The 21,417-nt window shown below is 33.5% G+C and overlaps 1 protein-coding gene across 2 annotated transcripts in view; it reads left to right on the top strand.

Moving 5' to 3' along the window:
* Positions 1-21,417, top strand: part of LOC128997759 (poly(rC)-binding protein 3-like) — a 167,884-nt gene that overhangs the window by 14,451 nt on the left and 132,016 nt on the right. For both annotated transcript variants that reach the window (XM_054423424.1, XM_054423425.1), the window contains exon 3: positions 10,924-10,977. The gene's annotated coding sequence lies outside the window, so the exon portion shown is untranslated. The remainder of the gene's footprint in view (positions 1-10,923; positions 10,978-21,417) is intronic.

Raw genomic sequence — 21,417 nt, 5'->3', positions numbered from 1 at the left:
CGTTGGCAGCACTGGCTGTAAATCAGCTGGTCAGCTGTTGTACTGTTGTATTTGTCACTTCACATTAAATGTTATATTAAAAGTTCACTTTTGTGTAAAAATAGGTTATGTTTCTTCGCCAATTTATTTGTTTTGTGGTAACTGTAGGAAAAGTATAATGTGCAACTCGAGTTCAAAGTGCATTTGCCTCACTCGAGAAACCATTCCTCACTCGCCTACGGCTCGTGAGTAAGGATTTCTCTCGAGTGAGTCAATTGCTCACTTTTCTCACTAGTTGCACAAATAACTATTTCCTATATCTCAATGTACAACTAGTGTTACAAACCACTCTTAGTACAAACCACAAAATTATTTTTACACTAGACTATTTACATATTATTTTTGTATGAACCAAAATTAATTTATCAAATAAGGATTGTTTTTGACCAGACATAAAATCAGTTTCTTTAAAATTATATTACTTATTATTTCATAACATAATTTATTCAAACGTTATTGTTAACAATTCCGATGGATTTGAAGCCATTGATCTTGAGGAGTTGATCACAGGTTTCACATCGCTAGTCTGCAGCCCTCCCTCCTATTAAAGTCTTGGTGTTTCAATGATTATCAGTAAGGAGTGGTGTATATTGTTTGTCGCGTGTGTCGTTGTGTCTTCTTGTCTAATCGGGGTCTTGCCAGCCACGAGAATGTGCTATTGTCTCCTAGTAGCTATTTCTGGGGTCTGATCTGGTCAATTGTTTTTATTTGGCGTTTTGTCAAGTCACTCTCTCTTTCTCTCTTTTTTCCTCTTCGTCTCTCTTGTGTTTCATCCTTCCTAGTCTTTCCTAAAAATTTTAGCGATATTTAATTTATTGGTAATTCTTTTATGATTGCTGTTTTACTACTTTGATAGTTCTTTCTCATTTACGCAGTCAGACCAATCAAGAACATGACAAAATTTAGACATTCTAGCATTGACTATACACAGAATAGACTTCCCATGTGATATGAAAGTTTGAAGCCAAGAAAATAGATGAAGTTCAGGACCATCTCACCAGAGTTTACTAGTGTATTGGGTTGAATATTAATAAAAACCAATGCAGTATCATAGCAAACAGCTGATTGATTTATCACTTAACACAGAATATTGTCATTAGTTGGAGACCATCTCAACAGATATTGCACCACGGTTTTTGGCTTCATAGTTTTTTGGCATAGTCAATGATTCTAGTATCTAGTTCTTAGAACAAATTTGGTTAAAGTACGAGCTTATTAACCTACAGGCTGCTCAGTCAGTCCTAGTAAAAATACCCCCGCCGCAGTAAACCTGCAGAACAAGCGAATTTGATCAAAATATATCAATAGACAAGTAAACTACAGTACAGTAATTTATTTAGCCCCCGTAAGAATGTCACCGGAATTCTAAATTTACAAATTATTGAATTTTCTCCATAGCCAATTAGGGTGAGGTTCATAATGTCCAAATTTCACAAACTCCAACGTCTAAAATAATAAATAAACAGTGCGTTTCATAACCTCCAAATTTCATAAACTCCAAAACTATAACTTTCAAATAATCACCGATTCACAATGTCCAAATTTCACAAACTCCAACGTTTAAATATCAAATAAACAGAGTGGTTCATAACCTCCAAGTTTCATAAGCTCCAACGGTACAGTCTCTGCCAGAAGTCGCTGCAGAGTAGTAGGCGCTACACTGTTGTAGCGGTGTAACACGAAGTATCATTGTTGCTCCGTAATTGCTTTCTTAAGAGTATAAGTATATATTCTTAAGAGTTCCCATAGGCCGATCATGCTGGTTCGCGAATTCGTTCGAATAAACGTAGGTTTACACGTTTGTACCAAATTTCATCAAAATCGGATGATTTTTGCTCGAGTTATCGCGCTAACGGACACACATATAAATATATATATAACTGATGGTGTTTTTGGTCTCTAGGGACCTCAAAACGAAAAAGTAAATCGGTCCCGGGACCAGGTCTTACCATGAGTACTACGTTAATAGCTTATTCCCTATAGGGGAAATTCGCTAAAATGTAAATTTCATTTGCACATTGTGTGCTAACACATATTTGAGTCACACATCTGAGTGTTCTTCAATCATTAAAATGTACGTATAATCAGTAGTTGAGCGCTGGCGAACGGTGCCTGCTATCTGACTGTGGCAACCACTAGAGAGACTTCTGGCCCAGACTGTACCGTTGGAGGTTATGAAATTTGGACATTATGAACCGCTCTGTTTATTTAATATTTAAACGTTGGAGTTTGTGAAACTTGGACATTGTGAAACAGTGATTATTTGAATGTTATAGATTTGGAGCTTATGAAATTTGGAGGTTATGAACCGCTCTGTTTATTTAATATTTTAAGCGTTGGAGTTTGTGAAATTTGGAGTTTATGAAACGCTCCCGCCAATTACCGTAAGATACTTAATTATTTGAGTTGTAAGCTCTAAAAAATGATTTGAAGAAAAATTGGTGAATTCTATGTTTTAAGGGTCAAAATAGAGAAACCCCTATTTTACCAAATAAAACCCCTCCGTAAAACCCCGTTCCCACGGACCAATCATGGTGATTCGTAAACTCGTTAAATAAATGTACGTTTACATTTTTGTACAAAATTTCATCAAAATCTGATTATTTTTGCTCGAGTTATCGTGAGGATATACAGAGCGACAAAAAAGTCTGGAAACGGATTAATATCTTTTTAACTAAATCTGTTAGAAATTTCAAACCTTTCACATCATATGTATGAAAACTACTTTTTGCAAGCATTGACATTTTTTACCTCTACCCGGAGTAGGAGTGAAGGTGTAGGAGTATGAGTGAGGAGTAGGTACATAATCTTATATGTAAGCATAGGTTGATGTGCACATCACTTTAAAGGGCTTGTCAAGTGGAGTTCATTGCCGCAAACCGCGCCTCAAAAGGTTCATTCGTTACAGAATGGCGGCTGTTCAAAGTTTTTGCGGAAAATACCTGCACAGGCCTTAGTATTGGTAAATACTCATAGTCAACATTAGCAAGATAGCTGAAACTGACTCCTAACGTTCCGTCCCCCATCGGAGATTGAAATTCAACTTGCTCATAGACTAATATTATTCATTATTCAAAACAAATTAACCGGGTTTCAGCTCTCTAGCTAATGTTAAATGGTAATAAATGGTTAATACAAAATTGTGGTAATGGAAATTGTGTCATTTTTATGTTTTAAAGGTAAAAGTGTAAAAAGTTCTAAATTTGCAAATTTTAAACCCCCATAACTCCACGTTATCATGACCCGATCTTGCTAGTTCGCTAACACATTCAAGTTAAGGCCAACCCAAACGTTCATGCCAAATTTTATCAAAATATGACTAAAATTACTTGAATTATCGTGTTCATGGGCACAAAAGTATGTCAGTCCCGGGTCTAGGCCTTACCATACGACCTACGGTAATAGCTACTCCCCTTTAGGAAAATTCGTAAAAAATGCACACTAGTTGTGTTATGTTACACGTTTTAAAAATTAAGATTTTTAGGAATCAACATAAGTTGTTTAATCAGCTACCTTAAACAAATTTCAAACCACAAAGGTCGTTCAAAGTTACTAAAAAGTGTACTCCGTCCAAGAAGAATAATGAATGAATGAATAATATCTCAAATTATTAACAAACATTTTACACACATAATGGTGAAAAAACATAAATGTAAAATCAAAAGAATAACTTAAATTGACATTTGCATAACATCTATGTTTAACAAAACGTACATATTTTTAGAGAATAAGCCGACATGGGCAGCGAGCCTGTGCGTCGACTGTAGTTGCGTCCAAACATAATCATTATTTGATAAAAAAAAAAAAATAAATAAAAGAAGATAGGTGAAAGTATGAGCTAAATGGAATTACAAGAACAGATGGTGGAACAAATAACTATGCATAACTATGGTGAAGCAACATAAATTAGATAATCTCACACTTCAAAGTATCATTATCGGTCATAAAATTCACAACAGTTGCAAAACCAAAATCATAAATATTTTTTTACCATTGTTTTCACCTTTGGGAATATTTTTAGGTAGGTTTTTTGTTTGCAAATTCCAATTGGGCCGACAGCGGAAGGTCATTGTTTTTCATTAACAGTTCAGTGGTAGCGGTGGACTGGCGGGTGCAGGGTTGGGCATTAGCGAGCATTACTCTCCTGCGAACATATATCACTTTGTTCGCTTTTAAACACTGAGTTACCGGGTTTCCTGATTTTGTTAGCTGTTAGGGTTTTCCTATTGTTTATTTTCATAAGTTTAACTTGTGGGTAGACCTATTGAGTTAAAATAAATTTTTATCGGTATGACTTATTGACAAAACATTTCTCGTTTTGAAATAATGAGTTTATTCCTCCAATACAAAATATTTCAGAATATTAAACTGTGTTAGGTAATGAGAGCACTTCAATTTCCTTTGCTGTCTCCCTCAACTAAACCACACCATTTTAGGAAAAAAATGTGCTATGGAGTCATAAACTCCGTGCTTTTGCTGTTGAAACTTATTTTGAGATTAGTGATTCAGAGGTTGTTTATAACAAATCTCAACGTCAGTGCTTCTGTTCCAGATCGGAAAATGATAAGGAACGGCTTAGCTTATTTAGCTATCTTAAATACACCTTTAGCTAATAAAGAATAGGTGTAAGCCAACAAACTGTAGCAGAATTGAAGCAGATCGATTGATAAGACATAAGACACTTGTTGAAGGTAGTGTGATCTCTAAATTTCCCCTGACCAGCTCAATGAGCATATTTTATCTTTCTGTGATGTCATCATATGGGACTGTTAAGGGGAGATATGGGATGTTAGGGGGAGACTGTTATGGGGAGGATGTCATTATGGGAGAGTTCAAGGTTTTACAAGTCGCCCCACGGGTTTGCTCGAAAAAAGCAAACCTAAAAAAATACTGGAACGAGTATTTGGTGGATTTTTCAAGTAACTTGAAAAATGTCAAGTATTTTTTAGACGTCACTTGAAGGACGTTATTTTCAATAAATGAAAAAACCCCTATCAAGTCCAAATGGCAGATAAAAAAGGTAAACTTTGTTTCGATGTGCTCTTTATATGTATAGGGCTAATAGTATTCAATGTGACCTGTTTGCGGATTGGGGCGTTCTCATTGCCTCGCCTTGTATATTCTTGCCAAATACAAAAAATCCTTAAGTAATACGGTAATAGCGTATTCCCTATATGGGAAATTCGCTAAAAAAAGTCTGATTAATTTGTAATACTGGTACTAAAACCACTATTTTTAACAATAAATAATGGTTGATAAATCTTTCAATCACAAATAAAGGCTTATGGTCAAAATATGAGATCAATGTTGCAGACGAATTGAGAAAATCTATAAAGCCTTCGATTAATCTGATTAAATCATATGCATATTACCCTGTATTACGGTAAGCATGCCTTTGATGCTCAATAATCCGTAGTGTAGAAACCACATTGGAACTTTAAAACATAAATATATTAATTTCCAGAATTTTAAATTGGCAACATTCGATTCCAAATGTAGTGATCATTTACTGGAAATATAATTTAAATCCTTCCTGAAAATATTTAATAAAAGGCTTTTTCACAACTGTAGCTAGCTACCCATTTATATTTATTTGGTATTCTAATAAGATTCTATTATTTTAAACGCCAAACATATTTTCTGTAAACAATTTTAAGGCTGTACACCTTATTTTACACCTCTTTATCACATAGTGAGAGCTTTTTTAAACAAATGTTGTATTAATTCTTGGAGAGGATTGAATGAAAATATGATTTCCAATGACATATATGTAATAATATCAGCAGATAGGACAGATATATCTTCATGCAAAGACTGGTTGGTGCTTCAGTAATCTTGTGAAACCTGCCAGTTCTAACTCGGCAATCCAATTTTGCTGAGATTATATTTTTCTCTTTGCAAACTAGTCTGTGTCTACTGTGTTAACCCCCTTAGTAAAAGGTGATTTGATATAGATCAAGTCCAAATTAGATTTTAAGCCTGAAATTTATGCAAGCTTTTTAGCGAATTTCCCATATAGGGAATAAGCTATTACCGTAGTACTCATGGTAAGACCTGGACGCGGGACCGATTTTTTTTTTCGTTTTGAGGTCCCTAGAGGCCAAAAACACCATCCGTTCAAATTCATATATATATATATATATTTATATATTTATATATTTATGTATATATATATATATATATATGTCCGTCAGCACGATAACTCGAGCAAAAATGATCCGATTTTGATGAAATTTGGTACAAACGTGTAAACCTACGTTTATTCGAACGAGTTCGCGATCCAGCATGATCGGACCATGGGAACGGGGGTTTACGGGGGGTTTTATGGGGTAAAAATAGGTTTTTCCCATTTTTGACCCAAAAAACATAAAATTTAGCAATTTCTTTCCAAACCATTTTGTAGAGCTTAAAAAAACAAATAATTTAGTATATTGAAGCGTTATTATGCGCCTAATGGTTACGGAGAAAATTCCAAAAAATAGTAAATTTAAAATTCCCATGTTATTCTTATGGAGAATAAGTAAACTGTTGTAGTTTGCTTGTTTATGAACATATTTTGATCAAATTTGGAAAATGTTTTTATTTCTTACTAACTATTAAAATTTTACAAAAAAGAAAAACAGTTTTACCCTCCCTGATGCAGCAAACCTAAGTACAAACCTAAGTACTTGTTAAAATAATTATATTTAAATAGGGAATAAATGTTATATTTTTAAGTAGACATTTCAGTGTAAATCCAATCAGTCAAATGGAAATTCGCTTAGTCTGCAGGTTTGCTGCGGCGGGGGTATTTTATTGTGTCTATTTGTTCTGAACCATTATTTCAGTATAAATATTTTAAAATTTGCCCCCCTAAACAGGTAAACGTTCTGGAAAAAATATGTTGTTGAGTACCCAGAAACTGAAAGAAAACATTTTATTTCCAAGATTGTTGCATATGATTTCATATGCAACAATATATTATATTCAAAATTTGTCTTTACATTTAAACATATATTATATGGGTAAATATTAGGCTAGTTTAGATTTAGTTTTTGACTTGAGTAAGTTTAAAAAATGATTTAATATGAAACTCGCTTGTCAATAAAGGTCTTTTTATTTATTTATTTAATGGTTCACAATAATACATGCATATGCTTAAAAAAGCTGTTTATCTTAGTGGTTATGGTGCTCGCTTAGTAATCAAGGCTGCTGTTTGTTCCTGTGAAAAGACCTAGGCTTTTTGAGGGTTTCACATATTTTTTTCTGGGTATTATCACTTAGATAACATCCATAATTTATTGGTGGTATTTGAACCCGAGACCTCGGGGACTGAAGTCCCGCGCTCTACCACTAGTCCTGCTCGCCCTCCAACAGGAGATATGCCTGAGGGTAATGAATTTGCAGACAGTTATGATGTTTAGTAACTAAACCCAGTTGTTTCTGGTCGTTGGACTTTTAATAAATGATCCTGTCACAAAAACAGCTGATGTTGACAGTAAAGATACACAGGTCATCTTACTCTATTCTGATCTCACCCTGCACCCATATTCAGCTTTACCCACATGTTCGGTGTCTTAAATGATTGATAAATTAAATTGATCAATCTAAGATGTATTGGTGATTGACAGAATTCGAATTCAGGCCTCTATGGCAGAAATATGCACTCATACCACTTGACTCTATTAGTACTAGATCTTCATTAAACTGGCCAAACCCTACTTTGACTTGTTGATCCTACTTATAGTTAAAGATCCTACTAAAAAAGTCCTCAAAAGTTCTAAATTCGACTTATAAAACCTTTCTTTGGTTTGTCTCCATAAGACCATACGAGTTGCAAATTCAACTGACCAGACCCTATGTTGACTACTAGATGGTAAATTGCCAACGCTTAAGCGCAATGATCCCTAGCAGCTAATCATAGTGCTGATCAAACCGTGCTCACATTAGGTTGTAGTAATAACAGTATCACTCAGCAAATAGAATGGGACGATTGGGTTATTGTACCAATACTGATAGTAACCATTAGGTCTTCCCTTCCCTTTTGTATTGGTAAATTCTAAGATCCATTCTGGAGCTAATGGAGCTTGTGGATAACGCGGAGTTGTTTTACATCGAAAATGTATTTGCAAGTAATTGTTCATTTCAATTTGAATCATCTGAATGGTAGATTTTCATGAACATTTTCTAGTATAGTATTATTCGCGTACGTTTGAATTGTAAGATAGTATAGCATTGGACGAATTGTTTTGGTGCGTTTTAGCACATTACGGGTTTAAAATTGCGCAAAATATGTCTAGACATTCTAGATGATATGATGAAAAAAACTAAACACATTCCACCAGAGAAATAATGTAAAAGACATGAAGAAGAATACAGAAACGAACTGTACAAATTACAAAATGTTAAACGAAATGAAGTAAGTAATTAATTAGTTTATCTAAAAAATCTATAATCATGAAATCATTTACGTTATGAAGTAGATTTTTAATTATAAGCTTGGTCTAAAACTATTTTAATACTACCGAGGTATGTTAATGTGTTTTTGTGTGTATTTTTACGCCGTGATGAAAAGTATCGTTCATTAGGGTCGTTTCACACATATCAGTCCAGTCACAGTTGCATCCACAATTTCTCAGTCAAACCAGTCATTTAGTTTCAGTCACTTTTCCGTTACTTTATTTACAGTGTTGTTACAGTCAAAAATGTTGAATTAAAAACAAAATTCTATCAAATTTTCACTGTCCGCCTTGTTGATTGTTACAAACATTACTTAAAACTTGATCATTTAAATTTAAAAGTGCTATTTTCTAACCTAAAACACGTCCGCCAGGCGTCCGAACAATCCAAAAATATCGTTGTAAAGAATTCTGAAATTGACTGACGGACGCCAACAGAGCGACTGACGTAACTGCAACGGATGAGTGTAGATAGCGCAACAGAAAATCCATTAAAGAATATTTTTGTTAACTGTGACGTGTCTGAAGTGACTGGACTGTGACGTGACGTGTCGTAACTGATAAGTGTGAATCGATCTTAACTCGTATTACATTTTTTCTAAGATTTTATATTTTGTAAAAAAAGTGTATTATAATCAAATTTTGGCTAATACATTTCATATAGTTTTTCATACAAATCACTCTTTCCTTTCCTGTTGCAGCAAACCCAAGTACTAGTAAAACCTACTGTTATTGCAATAGAGAACAAATCTAACAAGGCTAAGGAAATATTTTAGTCAAAATCCATTCAGGAAAATGGAAATTTGCCTACGCTACAGGTTTGCTGCGATGGGGGCACTAGCGAATTTCCCATATAGGGAATAAGCGATTACCGTCTCATGGTAAGACCTATGTGTCCGTTAGCGCGATAACTTGAGCAAAAATGATCCGATTTTGATGAAAATTGGTACAAACGTGTAAACATACGTCTATTCGAACGAGTTGGTGAGCCAGCATAATCGTATGGCAACAGGGGTTTATGGGGTGTTTTATGGGTAAAAATTCGGTTTTCCCATTTTTACTCTAAAAACACAAAATTTCACAATTTCTTTTCCAAACCATTTTGTACAGCTTAAAAAAAGAAATAATGTTGTATATTGGATTGTTGTTGTATGCCTAACGGTAACGGAGATAATAATAATAAAAAAATTCCCATGTCTTTCTTATGGAGAATAAATAAACTGTTCTAGGTGGCTCGTTGGATACATTTTAATCAAATTTGGCTATTTTATTTATTTCATACTAGCTATCAACATTTCAATAAAAAAAACACACCTCATAATACCTTCCCTGTAGCAGAAACCCTACTAAGTACTCATTAAAATTCATCTATACTATAATATGAGTAACGTTTGCGCACAATGATTTAAAAAACGGCTCCTATGGTTTCCTCCAAATTGTTAGAAGTATCTTAGTTTTAGGCTAAAACAATATCCATGCTAGGATCTGTTCTGGGAAAATTCGTTTTTCGTTCAAAACTTAAAATACAATTTTTCTATTTTAACATTAGTCTTATGAACTGTGAAGTAGCTATGGCAGTTTTACGAAAATGTAAACAAATGAATTGTAACATATGCTTGTAACAAATAATATACAGTACAGTAGCAAATTACAAAATACAGTACAAAGGAAAAGGACATTCCTATATATGCTATTGAACATTGATTATATAATTCATTTGGGGTGTTTGATGTATTACTAACCAAAGGGATAATTATGACTGTTCAAAAACGCAAAAGTCTCTTTACGCAAAACATTATACACTAATATTTAACTAAAAGTCTAGTGGAAAGGACAAGGACGCTTTGTAGATTTTCGACGATGCTCCGACGAAATTGAAGCGTTGTTCCACGATCCCGAAATTAGTTGCGACGTTCCGCGAACCCAGTGACGCAATAACGGTCAACAGATGTTACGTATCATGAGTTGTTACATTGAAGTTTATCATAGAAATGTTCAGTATAGATTGCTCGACCACATTAAATAGTGTATTAGGTAAATTAAGAATGAATGAATGTCTACCGAAAACGAATTGACTTTACAACTTAATTAATCGCAGGAAAACTGAAATTATGTATATGTAGGCTTATAGGTTTTATTTTTATCCTCTTCAACAAATCAAACACCTCGAGCAATGCTCGGTCCCCTGGTACTGTTATTTAAATAGGAACTTAATCTGACAATTTTAAGAGAATATTTTAGTAGAAATCCAGCCAGAAATGGAAATTTGCTTAGCCTGCAGGTTTGCTGTGGCGGGGGTATTTTTAAATTCCTCATACTTTAAAGGCGTTAGATATGGAAACACATTGTTTTTTTCTATTTGTTATACTTGACCACATTTAGTATACTGTTCATTATTTGATCAGGAACCAGAAATCAATCACAGAAAGACTTTTTTTTATTTCAGACCGCTTGGAGTAAAGTTTTATGAAGTAATCAAACCTAGAGGACGGATTCAAATGTAAGTACCTTCACACTAATTATACTGATCAAGCGTAATGTGTAAATTTGGTTTAAACCTAATTAAAAATAAATCAGAATTTTAGTTCAAGAGTGGGTTGAGCATACCGAATCCATATCTCATGTATTACAAAATTTGGTTTTTCTTTTCCGAGAACGTTTGGCTCTTCTACCCGACCGATGATTTTCATGATTGGGGTCTCAAATTGAAGGTATGCACCCACTGATTTTACATAAAGCATATAATTATTTAATATTTGATTTATTTTCGAATTTTTACTTCAAATGTAAGATGTATTTTACCGGCTTTCATTTAAGCTATTAGCTATCCAAATCGGACGAGTTTCAAGCAATAGCAAGGTGAACAACAAACATAAAAATTATTTTTTATAATGTTTTTCTATGATTAAAAATCAATAGCTCCAGTATCGTCTATGTTTTACATTTGTTAGACTTAAAATAATCAGTAAATTTCCTAAAGCCATTTGAGCTATTGATCGTTTGAATCAGTCATAATCGTTTGAATAAGTTTAAATACTGTATTACTCAATCAAAAATCATCAATTTGATTATGTCTTGGATATGATATTTATTTCACGCTGCGGAGCAGCATGAGTACTCTAGTACCGAATTAAAGGAATAAAATATATATATATATATATATATATATATATATATATATAATCAAAAAGACATAAATCAAGTACAAACAACATATGTCGAATCTTAAATTCTATTTTACTTTACAAACTCAAAAGTTTTTCTGTTGGTCAGAAGTACAATGTATGCTATAGGTAAAATCTATAATTGTTCAGTTATTGCGTTCGGCTAAAACATGGAAATACAAAATAAGATTTTACTATTCATTCAAGATCCAGGCTATCTAACACGGAACGGTCTTGTGCTACCATATAATAGTCTATTAAAAAAAATCGTTGTCCAAACTTGAACTTTTTTAAATTTTTGTATTAAATGTATAAACATGTATAAGTCAAAAAGTTGTTACATTTTAAACATTGTTTTTCCTCCCTAAAAGTCTGACTTATTGGAACCAAATAAAATTTGAATATCATAATATTCTAGAAGGAAACATCTTAGAAGGAAATTTAGCATGTGTTTGATCTATTTCAATGTATAAATAAGATTCTGAAGGTTTATTTTTAGGAAACATTTTTATCTACTAAGACCTTTCCTATCTAATTGAAAAAAATATATACAACCTATTCCAAAAGAAAACATTTACCTACCTCTTGTTTTAAACTTTAAAAAAATAATCCTACAAGAGCTGGATTATGAGTCTGGATTTTGATGGGATTCCCAACGTAACCTACTCTTTGATTAGTTAAGGAGATTTATTTAATAAAATCCTGTACAGGACAGGACCAGGTTATTTTTATCTTGTCTTTTGTTTTACATTATTGGTTATATTACATTTTAGCCACTGATGACACTGCGGTATCAATCTTTTCATTGTAGTACTAAAATGCAGTAATCACACTAATATGTATGTAAATGTATTTCTTTATTAAGATGATTGAAATTGTTTATTCATTAGAGTTAATAGTAGTTAATTCACAATAACAGTTTTGTTTTTTGTTAAAGATTATTCTAAAAGAAACTCCCTTGTAAAATTGAAATACAGGTTGAAATACCCTAACAATATTCCTTCAAAGTAAACCATGTACGCATTTACCAAATATAGATCGAAATTTAATATCACTGGCTTAAAATTACTGTTAGAAAACTTGTATTTAAACATGTTCGTATCGTAATATTAATTGTTAAGTAACAGATACAAGTTTGTAATACCGTATTTGGAACATGAATAAAGTTTGTAGATTATTAAATTATTTTTCATCCTATTCAGTAAACCAGATTATTAGTAAAAAAGTAACATTTTACTTTCTCATTATATAACAATAAATATAAGTAGTTATGTGTTATTATATTTTATACAAAATTTGTAACAATCTACTTTCCCCCAAAAGGAAGGTAAACCTAGTAAACTTCTTAAAAATAAACATTGAAAATATGCTATCACAAACTATCCTTAAAGTAAATTTAAAAAATATTATCTTTAATAATTTACGTAGAAATTGACCAACATTTTTTAAAATGCAGTATAAAATATATTTTGAGGGGTATAAAACAGCAAATGGCACAGTTTGTAGGGGTTGGTGGCAGAAGGGAGTGTACTACAGCATAATGACCCTACAAGAGGCAGCCTAGGAAGTGTGATGGGGCTTTTGTCTTGGGCTCAGACTGATCCTAACCCTTATGGGGCTTCCCTCTCCCCTTCCCACCAAAAAAATCACCTCTAAAGCTCAAGTCATAACGAACGCATGAAGAAACTTAAATAAAAACAGGCGAATATTTTTGATTGGCGTTGATATGCTCTTAGCAGTTTTTATTGGGTATACTGTAGTTTACAATTAAAATAATCGCATCAATAGTGTGTTTTATTAGTGTGTTCATTAAGTAAATTTTTACTTCAAGAGTTAGAATTTAATAAAAAAAAGTAAATTAATGGAACGTACATTTTTAATCCATGTAACAAATCATATAATTTGCCATACAACTGCACCATTCTTTTAGCAAAATAATTCACAAAACGTAAATTTCTTATATTGTTTATATTCGTAAATTATTTTGCTAGACGGTTTCCTTTTTGTTTTGTGTGATGCGCGAACAGCTGTTGCAAGATTTTCCCTCCGCCAACATAATAAGAGTTCACATTTACTGAAATTCTTTTACATTTACGATTTGTCTAAATGTTGATAATAGTTGTAAATTGTAGTGGAATATACAATGTGATACGATATAAATACAAACAGTCATAATGGCGATTCGATTTTTCGTTACTCCGTACAGAAATAGCCCTGACAACTGGTATTAAAGAAAATAATTGTTTCTAAAACTCTTATTTTAGAGCAAGGGAAAACGATCAGCTGATTTCCCCTTGCTCTCTACGCGTGCTAGTGTTTCTTTAACATTTAGATTAATGATTTTAATCATATGTTTTTTTATTAAGCCATCTAAGCTAGATGTAAAAAGACATAGGCATAAACTAGGTTTGCTGTGTATTTAGATCAGTGCGTGTTTTTATAGTGTTTAAGGTTGGTTATTCTTTGTGTATATATTTTTGCGTTGTAACGAAAATTATCGTTCATAGTTTGTGCCGAAAGTTATTTTCCGGCATTTACTCCAAATATTCCCGTCCTCGGATTAACCCCGTAATTGAAATATACTCTCACATGTTCGACGTTGCGTCGCACGTAAAATTTAGTTTTCCTGAGTTTGGCTTTGCCTCACACATGAAATCTGAGCGCGCACTGGAAAATGCCACTTTCGGTACTAGTAATGAAATATCCTATTGTTAATCGACATAACTTACTTCGGCGAAATAAGCGAAAGATTTAGACTCTACCTGATTTATTTTCCTCGGAGAGGTTTAATAGCTACTTTTGCCTGAAACGCATCCAAATGAAAATCCGATTTCACTGTGTTTTCGTCATACTGTATCAAAAATGGCTGTTTTGATACAACTATTGCCTACGTTTTGATTTTTATATGACTGTCAAGTACGTCCCTGAGATTACCAAAGGGAAAATTCCTAATTAACAAGCATACTATTGTATCGTCTATAAATTTATTTCTGTTTGTCCTTGGAATACATTGTATAGTTCATTACATTAAGTACCCTTTTAATGTCATTTAGTAATACTAAATTCATATAAATAGGTAACGGCATAAAATGTTTCAATTAAATAGCAAAACTATAAGGAAACAATTTTGAGAGATAATTTTTGATAGTAATTTAAAAAAGTACGATATTTTGGTTTTGCGAGTTAGTTAAAATGGCTCAGTCTGGCGAAAAACCTGAAACAGACCAAATAAAATGGTCTTTTCGACCTTCTCTTATTTTTAAGTTTTGTTTAGGTGATAACTTTAGGAGTTACTTTGAAGTCATGTAATGAAATAAAGTGAAAATATTTTAAAGAAATTAATAAAACTCAAACACATTTACAAAATATAAAAACTCTTATTGTATAACTACTGTAAATAAATATGTATATCAAACAGAAACTAAACAAGAAATTTAAAGTTGTCTTTCTCAATATTGTGTGGGTTCACCTGGTTCAATAACTTGTTTGGAAACCCAATACCCGTAACTTTGAAAACTAAGTTAGGCTAGTGCACCGAAACATCCTCAAATAGCCACTGATGTAATTTCAAACAGTACAAACCCAGTAAATGCAGTTTCAGTTTTTCTAACTGCGCAAATTTGAGATACTCGCAATGAAATTGAGTTTTAAAGTTTTAAATCTAATAAGTTTCCGATATTTCAGAATGATTTATTGTTGTTCTATGTACAAAACATAATGCTAAACAGATATTTAAATATACTCAGTACATATTTTATAATGTGGTCTTTAGTTTTGAAGAAAAAAAATAACATTATTATTCTGTCGCATGTGTTGTTATTTTGTGTATCCTTTAAACATTTGATTACATTTTGAATTATGTTTCGGGATGGATTTTAAAGCCATAATATTTATTTTAAACCAAAATAACTTTTCTGAAAAAATAGGTCTTGTGTTAATGTTTATTGATCTTATTACATATAATAAAAATTTAGCCAGAAGAAACATACATGCATTGGCTGTGTCAGGACATAAAGATATTACAATGGTATATTCATGAGTAAAACTAAGAATTATGTTAGTTAAATTAATTGCATTAATATTTTATTCAAATACTGTGAGTGAAATGCTATACTGAAGTTTGTTTGCATTGTCTGTATGTTTAACGATCGACCTATACGTCCTATCCATAATTATATTTATTTATTAAAATAAAATTATTTTGTTATATTTTGTTTTACAGCAACACCAAGGGTACCAATACTAGATTGAGAAACATAACTCACTCAACAATCCAGTAGCGTATTTAACAGACTTATTAATTAACCGATGTATTTTTGAAATTGCAATATTGCCATCCTGATGGTTTAGACTATTTAGAGTTTAGCAAATTGAAAATGATTTTTTAATGCAGAGTTGTTCTTTTACCAAGATTTGACAACATGAGGAGACATTTTTGGCATCGGGAGGGGAGAATTGATGTTTGTACTATAACACAATACGTCTTCTGTTCTTTGAAATCCCTCAAGCATAAAGTGACTCGCTTTCAGTATTGCCTCTCAGTAAATCTTTGAGCAGATTTTCATCCCAGAGTTGTTTGTTTATGAATGTTTACAAAAAAAACGTGTAAATACAGTCTCCAACTTGGACTTGATGGGGACAGCTTATTGCACTTTTTGGGCATAGTTTTTAATCTTCACAATAATTTAATTTTGTTTATTGATTCATATAGGCCTAGTTCATTTTCTCAAAATTAAGTGTTGAATGAACAAAAAGATTATCACAAAGCTAAACCAAAGACGTTAACCTATTGTCTCGATTCTTTCATACCATGAAGCCTAGGCAATCCACCAGGTGGAGCTGTCAAATGACAATGATTGACAATTTGATACTATGACAGACCGTCTGCCATTGCTCATTTTATAATCCAATAGTTAAATCTACCTACCTCAGTATGAAAACGATTGATGGACCTAGAATTTAATGTTCTAAATTTACCAGAAACTCAGCTTTACACCATGAATTTTTCCTAGGATTAGGCTCTAGCCAGGGATCGTTTTTCGCTATGCCTAGAGTCTGCGGCATTATCATTTAGATAAAAATACATTGGTGATTTGGCAGGATTTGAACCCGGGACCTCAAGGACTGAAGTCCCGTGCTCTACCACTAGACTATCTCTAACCCCCCACACTATGCTGTTGAAGAATAGTTTTTTCATATTACAAAAGTAAAAGATTACAAAAACATTATTAGTAAAACATTACTGATTTGTTAAGAGTGTTAAAATTAAATATCTCACTCTTTTGCATTTTGGTGTTCGGTATACAATTCTGTATTTTATTGGTATTGTTGGATGGGTATTGTTTTATTAATGTTAATTCGTGGTTATAGAATTCTGAATAATACGTACGTACATATACATATCTGAGATCAGTCTAAGCGTTTGGTTTACCCCTGGCATAAGTGTATATGAGTTACTCTAATACCATTTGATTGGCAGTTGTTAAGCTATCTTACTTTTGTCCTTTTGGAGTGTCAGATTTAGATGTTTTCCAGTCATTCTTTTAGATGTTATAAAACCTTACATACAGGGTGATTGATATAAGTGTGCCAGCAGTTTTATTCGAAACTATAAGAGATATCACAAAAAGTTAAATGGTAAGTGCCTTGGATTTTTTATTTAAAAAATTGTAGTTAAGTCGAAAAAATTATTTTAGCCGCCATTTTTCCAATTTGGCCGCCAATTTAGATTTTTCGTATGGAACACCCTGTATTTTATGATGTATTCCGGTAGACAATGTAATTTTAAGACGATTTTATTCTTGTATTTTTTTTATAAACCTAACCGTTTCAAAGATAATCAAATCATGGTGTAAGTTGAGAAATTTTGAATAGCTTTTTAATAAAACAGCTGGCATGCTTGCTTAGGCCTTTATTGAAACTCTTTCTCATGCCGAAATTTCAAAACTTTAACCATTATTATCTTTGAAACGGTTAGGTTTATTAAGAAAATCACAAGAATAAAATCGTCTTAAAATTACATTTTGTATCGGAATACATAATAAAATACAGGGTAGGGTGTTCCATAAAAAAAATCAAAGTTGGTGGTCATATTTTAAAAATGGCGGGTAAAATAATTTTTTGGACTTGACAAAAATTTTTTAAATTAAAAATCCGAGGCACTTACTATTGAACTTTTTTTGATATCTCTTATAGTTTTCGAATAAAACGGCTGGCACACTTATATCAATCACCCTGTATGTTCCCATGAAAGTTATGTTCTTTGCTCCTATACAAGTCACTCAACGTTAAAATTTAGAATGACCGTTGATGCGAAAATCCTTTACGTGTTGCATTTTTCAGTGTCAAATTTAAATAGACGTTTCCCATTCATGATGTTAGGATGTTATAAAATCCTAGGTTTGTTTCCATGAATGTTTAGTTCCTCGCTCCTATACAAGTTACTCAATGTTGACAATTTGATTGGCGATCGCTGAGAGGCGCTTTTACCCCAAACCTAGTTACAAGTGTAACATCGGTGAACAGATTGTGTTAGGGACTCGCCACTTAGGCCGGGCGCGCACTATCCCGACCACGACCACGACCACGACCAAACGCCCGACCAGTGGTTGTCATTCACCATGCGACCAGAACACGACCCGACCACGACCCGACCAAGGCAACGAATGTTTTACAAACTTCAGTGTCAAGATGATTGTTGAAGAAGTAGTTGTTATGGTGCATTTGTATTGTAAGTACGTTAAGCGGAAGAAGACACTATACTGGGTATATCCAATGTTAACTGTTAGGTCTGAAAGGGCATTTTCCTACATTTTATGAAGAGCTACGTCAATATGAAGACAGGTTTCAAAAGTGACAAAATCCTGTGACATTTTACCAAATGAGTCACTTCACAGACCGGCGCAAAAAACTAGTGCTTACCGTTTGATTGATCTAGGAATACTGGGGGTTGAGTGGTGTACTGGTCGGGTCGGAGGCAAGTCGGGGGTAGTGCGCGTCGTCCCATAACATTGTGTGCTATTTTTGGCTGCAACGACCAGCGGGTCGGGCCCGACCAAACTGAAAAATTTTGGTCGTGCGACCAGGGCCCGACCAGGGTCCGACCAGTCGACCAGTGCGCGCTGTTCCATTTATTCCTATTATAAAACTGGTCGTATCCGACCAGTCGGAGTCGTGGTCGTGGTCGTGGTCGGGATAGTGCGCGCCGGCCCTTGATTGTTATTGACGTATCTTCTGTGACAGACCCCTCGCTGCTATCTCCTCTAATAACTAAACGACAGACATTTATTGGTTAGCAAAATTTAAAAGTCAATTCAAGCTAGTTTTTGGTTGACCGTTCCTGAAAGAATTTTATTGTAGTTCTGTAAAAAAACTAAGCGAGGTAGCTAACTACTTTCGCTTTAGTGGAAGTTAGTTAACCCATACAGCATTCCTGTAAGTAGTCGAAGGGGGCGAGGCACAAATACGCACACTGAATTTACATGTATGATGTTGACGAGAAGTTCAGGACCATCTGACCAGATTTTACTAGTGTATTGGGTTAAATATTAATTAAAACCAATGCAGTATCATAGCAAACAGCTGATTGATTTATAACTTAACACAGTATATTGTCATTAGTTGGTGACCACCGCAACAGATTGCACCACGCTTTTTTGGTTTCAAATTTTTACACTACAAGGGAAGTCTATTCTGTGTATAGTCAATACAAAAACCTATTAAAACTGTACTTACCTAAGCAGGAAAAAGTCAGCTATAGTCGAGGTTAGCAATTTGCCAAAGGAAATGCTTGATCAATTATAATACTGTCATATTGTTCATGAAATTATTTTGTATTTACCACCGTACTGGACTGCATATTTTGCTACAGTAAATATCACTTCGCAAAAACATTTGAGAAATTCGCGTTTATGAAGTTATACCAGTAGAGCCTAACTTCCACCAAACGGTAACGGCTGTCCGTTTATAATTGCAAAATTTTTGGAGCTAGTCTTAAAGATTAACAACATAATATAATTTTTTGTAAATTGGTTGTCATAAATTGGTGTAGTATGTCGAAAAGGTTCTCAACACCCGCACAGTTTATTTTCGACCCTCGCACATTTTCCGACCTCGGTTTTTGGGTTATTAAGCGTCCGTGTCGAAAGGAGCTTATTTAGGCCCTAGAGATTTAGTTTAGTATTTTTACCTTACTAAAGTAATCACATGATTACAATTAGGTACTACCAGTGCACTAATCAGATAGCTGTAAATCAAAACTTACTAAGTAAAGGTAACCTAAACACTGAACAGATGACACCGTTTCATTTGTAATTAATCCAGAACACAATTCCACATACGTCTTGCTGCTATACCAGTATGAGGCGAAGTTTATAAACAAACGAGCATGGCCAGACTCAGCTAATTTACTGGGCTGGCGATTTGGCAAAGACACAACTTGAGGATTTACCGTTGTATTCGTCCATGTCGTTAGCTGATGCTCAACGTTCAACGAAGTTGGCTGCGAGAATCGTATTTACAGACTATACTACCAAATGTCAGACCTTTTGGCATTCCTCTTTTACTCATTGAAAGGTTCATCGTCTTATAGATTAGATGTTCATTTTGTGATGTGTAAAGGAAATATTAGCGGTACCCCATCAGGCCTTATTGGGTACATTAGATTAGTGTCAGATTTTTGGCATCTCCCTTTTTCCTTAACCGAATTGTTCATAGCCTTGCTACTTTAATAGTTAACTTTACCATTGACTTTGATGAGTGATTCTCGTCCAATTGTAAGATATGTAGCCTGTGTTTCATGTTAGTGATCTGATATCCTATAGCTTCAATTCTTTCAACTCCCTCGCACATTTAATTCTCATAGCTCCCATAGTGTAAACAGCAATAGCTTCGAATACTTTTGGATTTATTGACCAATATAAACACGCTATACCATACTTCAGTTAAATGCTTTCATTATATTGTTTTGAAAACACAGGATGTCGCTTTATTTTGCCTTTTGTAGATAAAAACCTTACAAGATGTTTTTACCTATGCTCATTTTGTCCCATGTTGTGGCGTCGTCAGGATTATTTATGTATTCTAAGTTATAGTATATCAAAGAGCAATTCAGGACGAAATATGTTAATTAAAATGAAGTACCGTACACTTAAACATTTTTTTCCACTAAGCATCATCTAAGTAAAGAGTAAAATATTTTACCAATTATTTTTATTAGCAAAAAAACAAAGATTTTTCCATAGGACATACAATTAATCCAACAAAGGCGATCTGCTTGGGATATGTTGAGAAGTTATTGGTGACAAGCTTTTAAGATGTCAACGATGTCAATCAATACTAGGAAAGTAAAGCTGTTGGAATACTTCTACTGTAGTGTGATCCAGGTATCACTATCAAAACTGAAATCACTAGTGATCTATGATAGGTCATAACTTACCCACTAACCCTTGGCAATAGATTACCTGCTGCTATATGTATACATCACGGCATGTATAATACATGGCTCCGTAAAAATTACTGTGTCCTCAACACCCTCATAAATTTACTCTTCCTACATTTTTCATGAAGGGTTACTCACGTAACGGTAATGCAGCAATTTTTACTTGTTTCTTCATGAAAAGTAAGAACTTTTTTTGTAACTGTATACATTTTTTAAACAATTTTTTGTTTATTGCCTACCACAAATGTTAATTGTTTCTACATGACAACTGTAAATACTGTACCGACATGTAAAGCAATATTTAAAAACTAATTTAACTTGATAATGAAAACGATGT

The sequence above is a fragment of the Macrosteles quadrilineatus genome, unplaced genomic scaffold (assembly GCF_028750875.1).
Source record: "Macrosteles quadrilineatus isolate MER2022 unplaced genomic scaffold, UCM_ALF_1.0 Scaffold_7__1_contigs__length_78375512, whole genome shotgun sequence".
Lineage (NCBI taxonomy): Eukaryota > Metazoa > Arthropoda > Insecta > Hemiptera > Cicadellidae > Macrosteles > Macrosteles quadrilineatus.
This window is presented reverse-complemented; position numbering and strand designations above follow the sequence as displayed.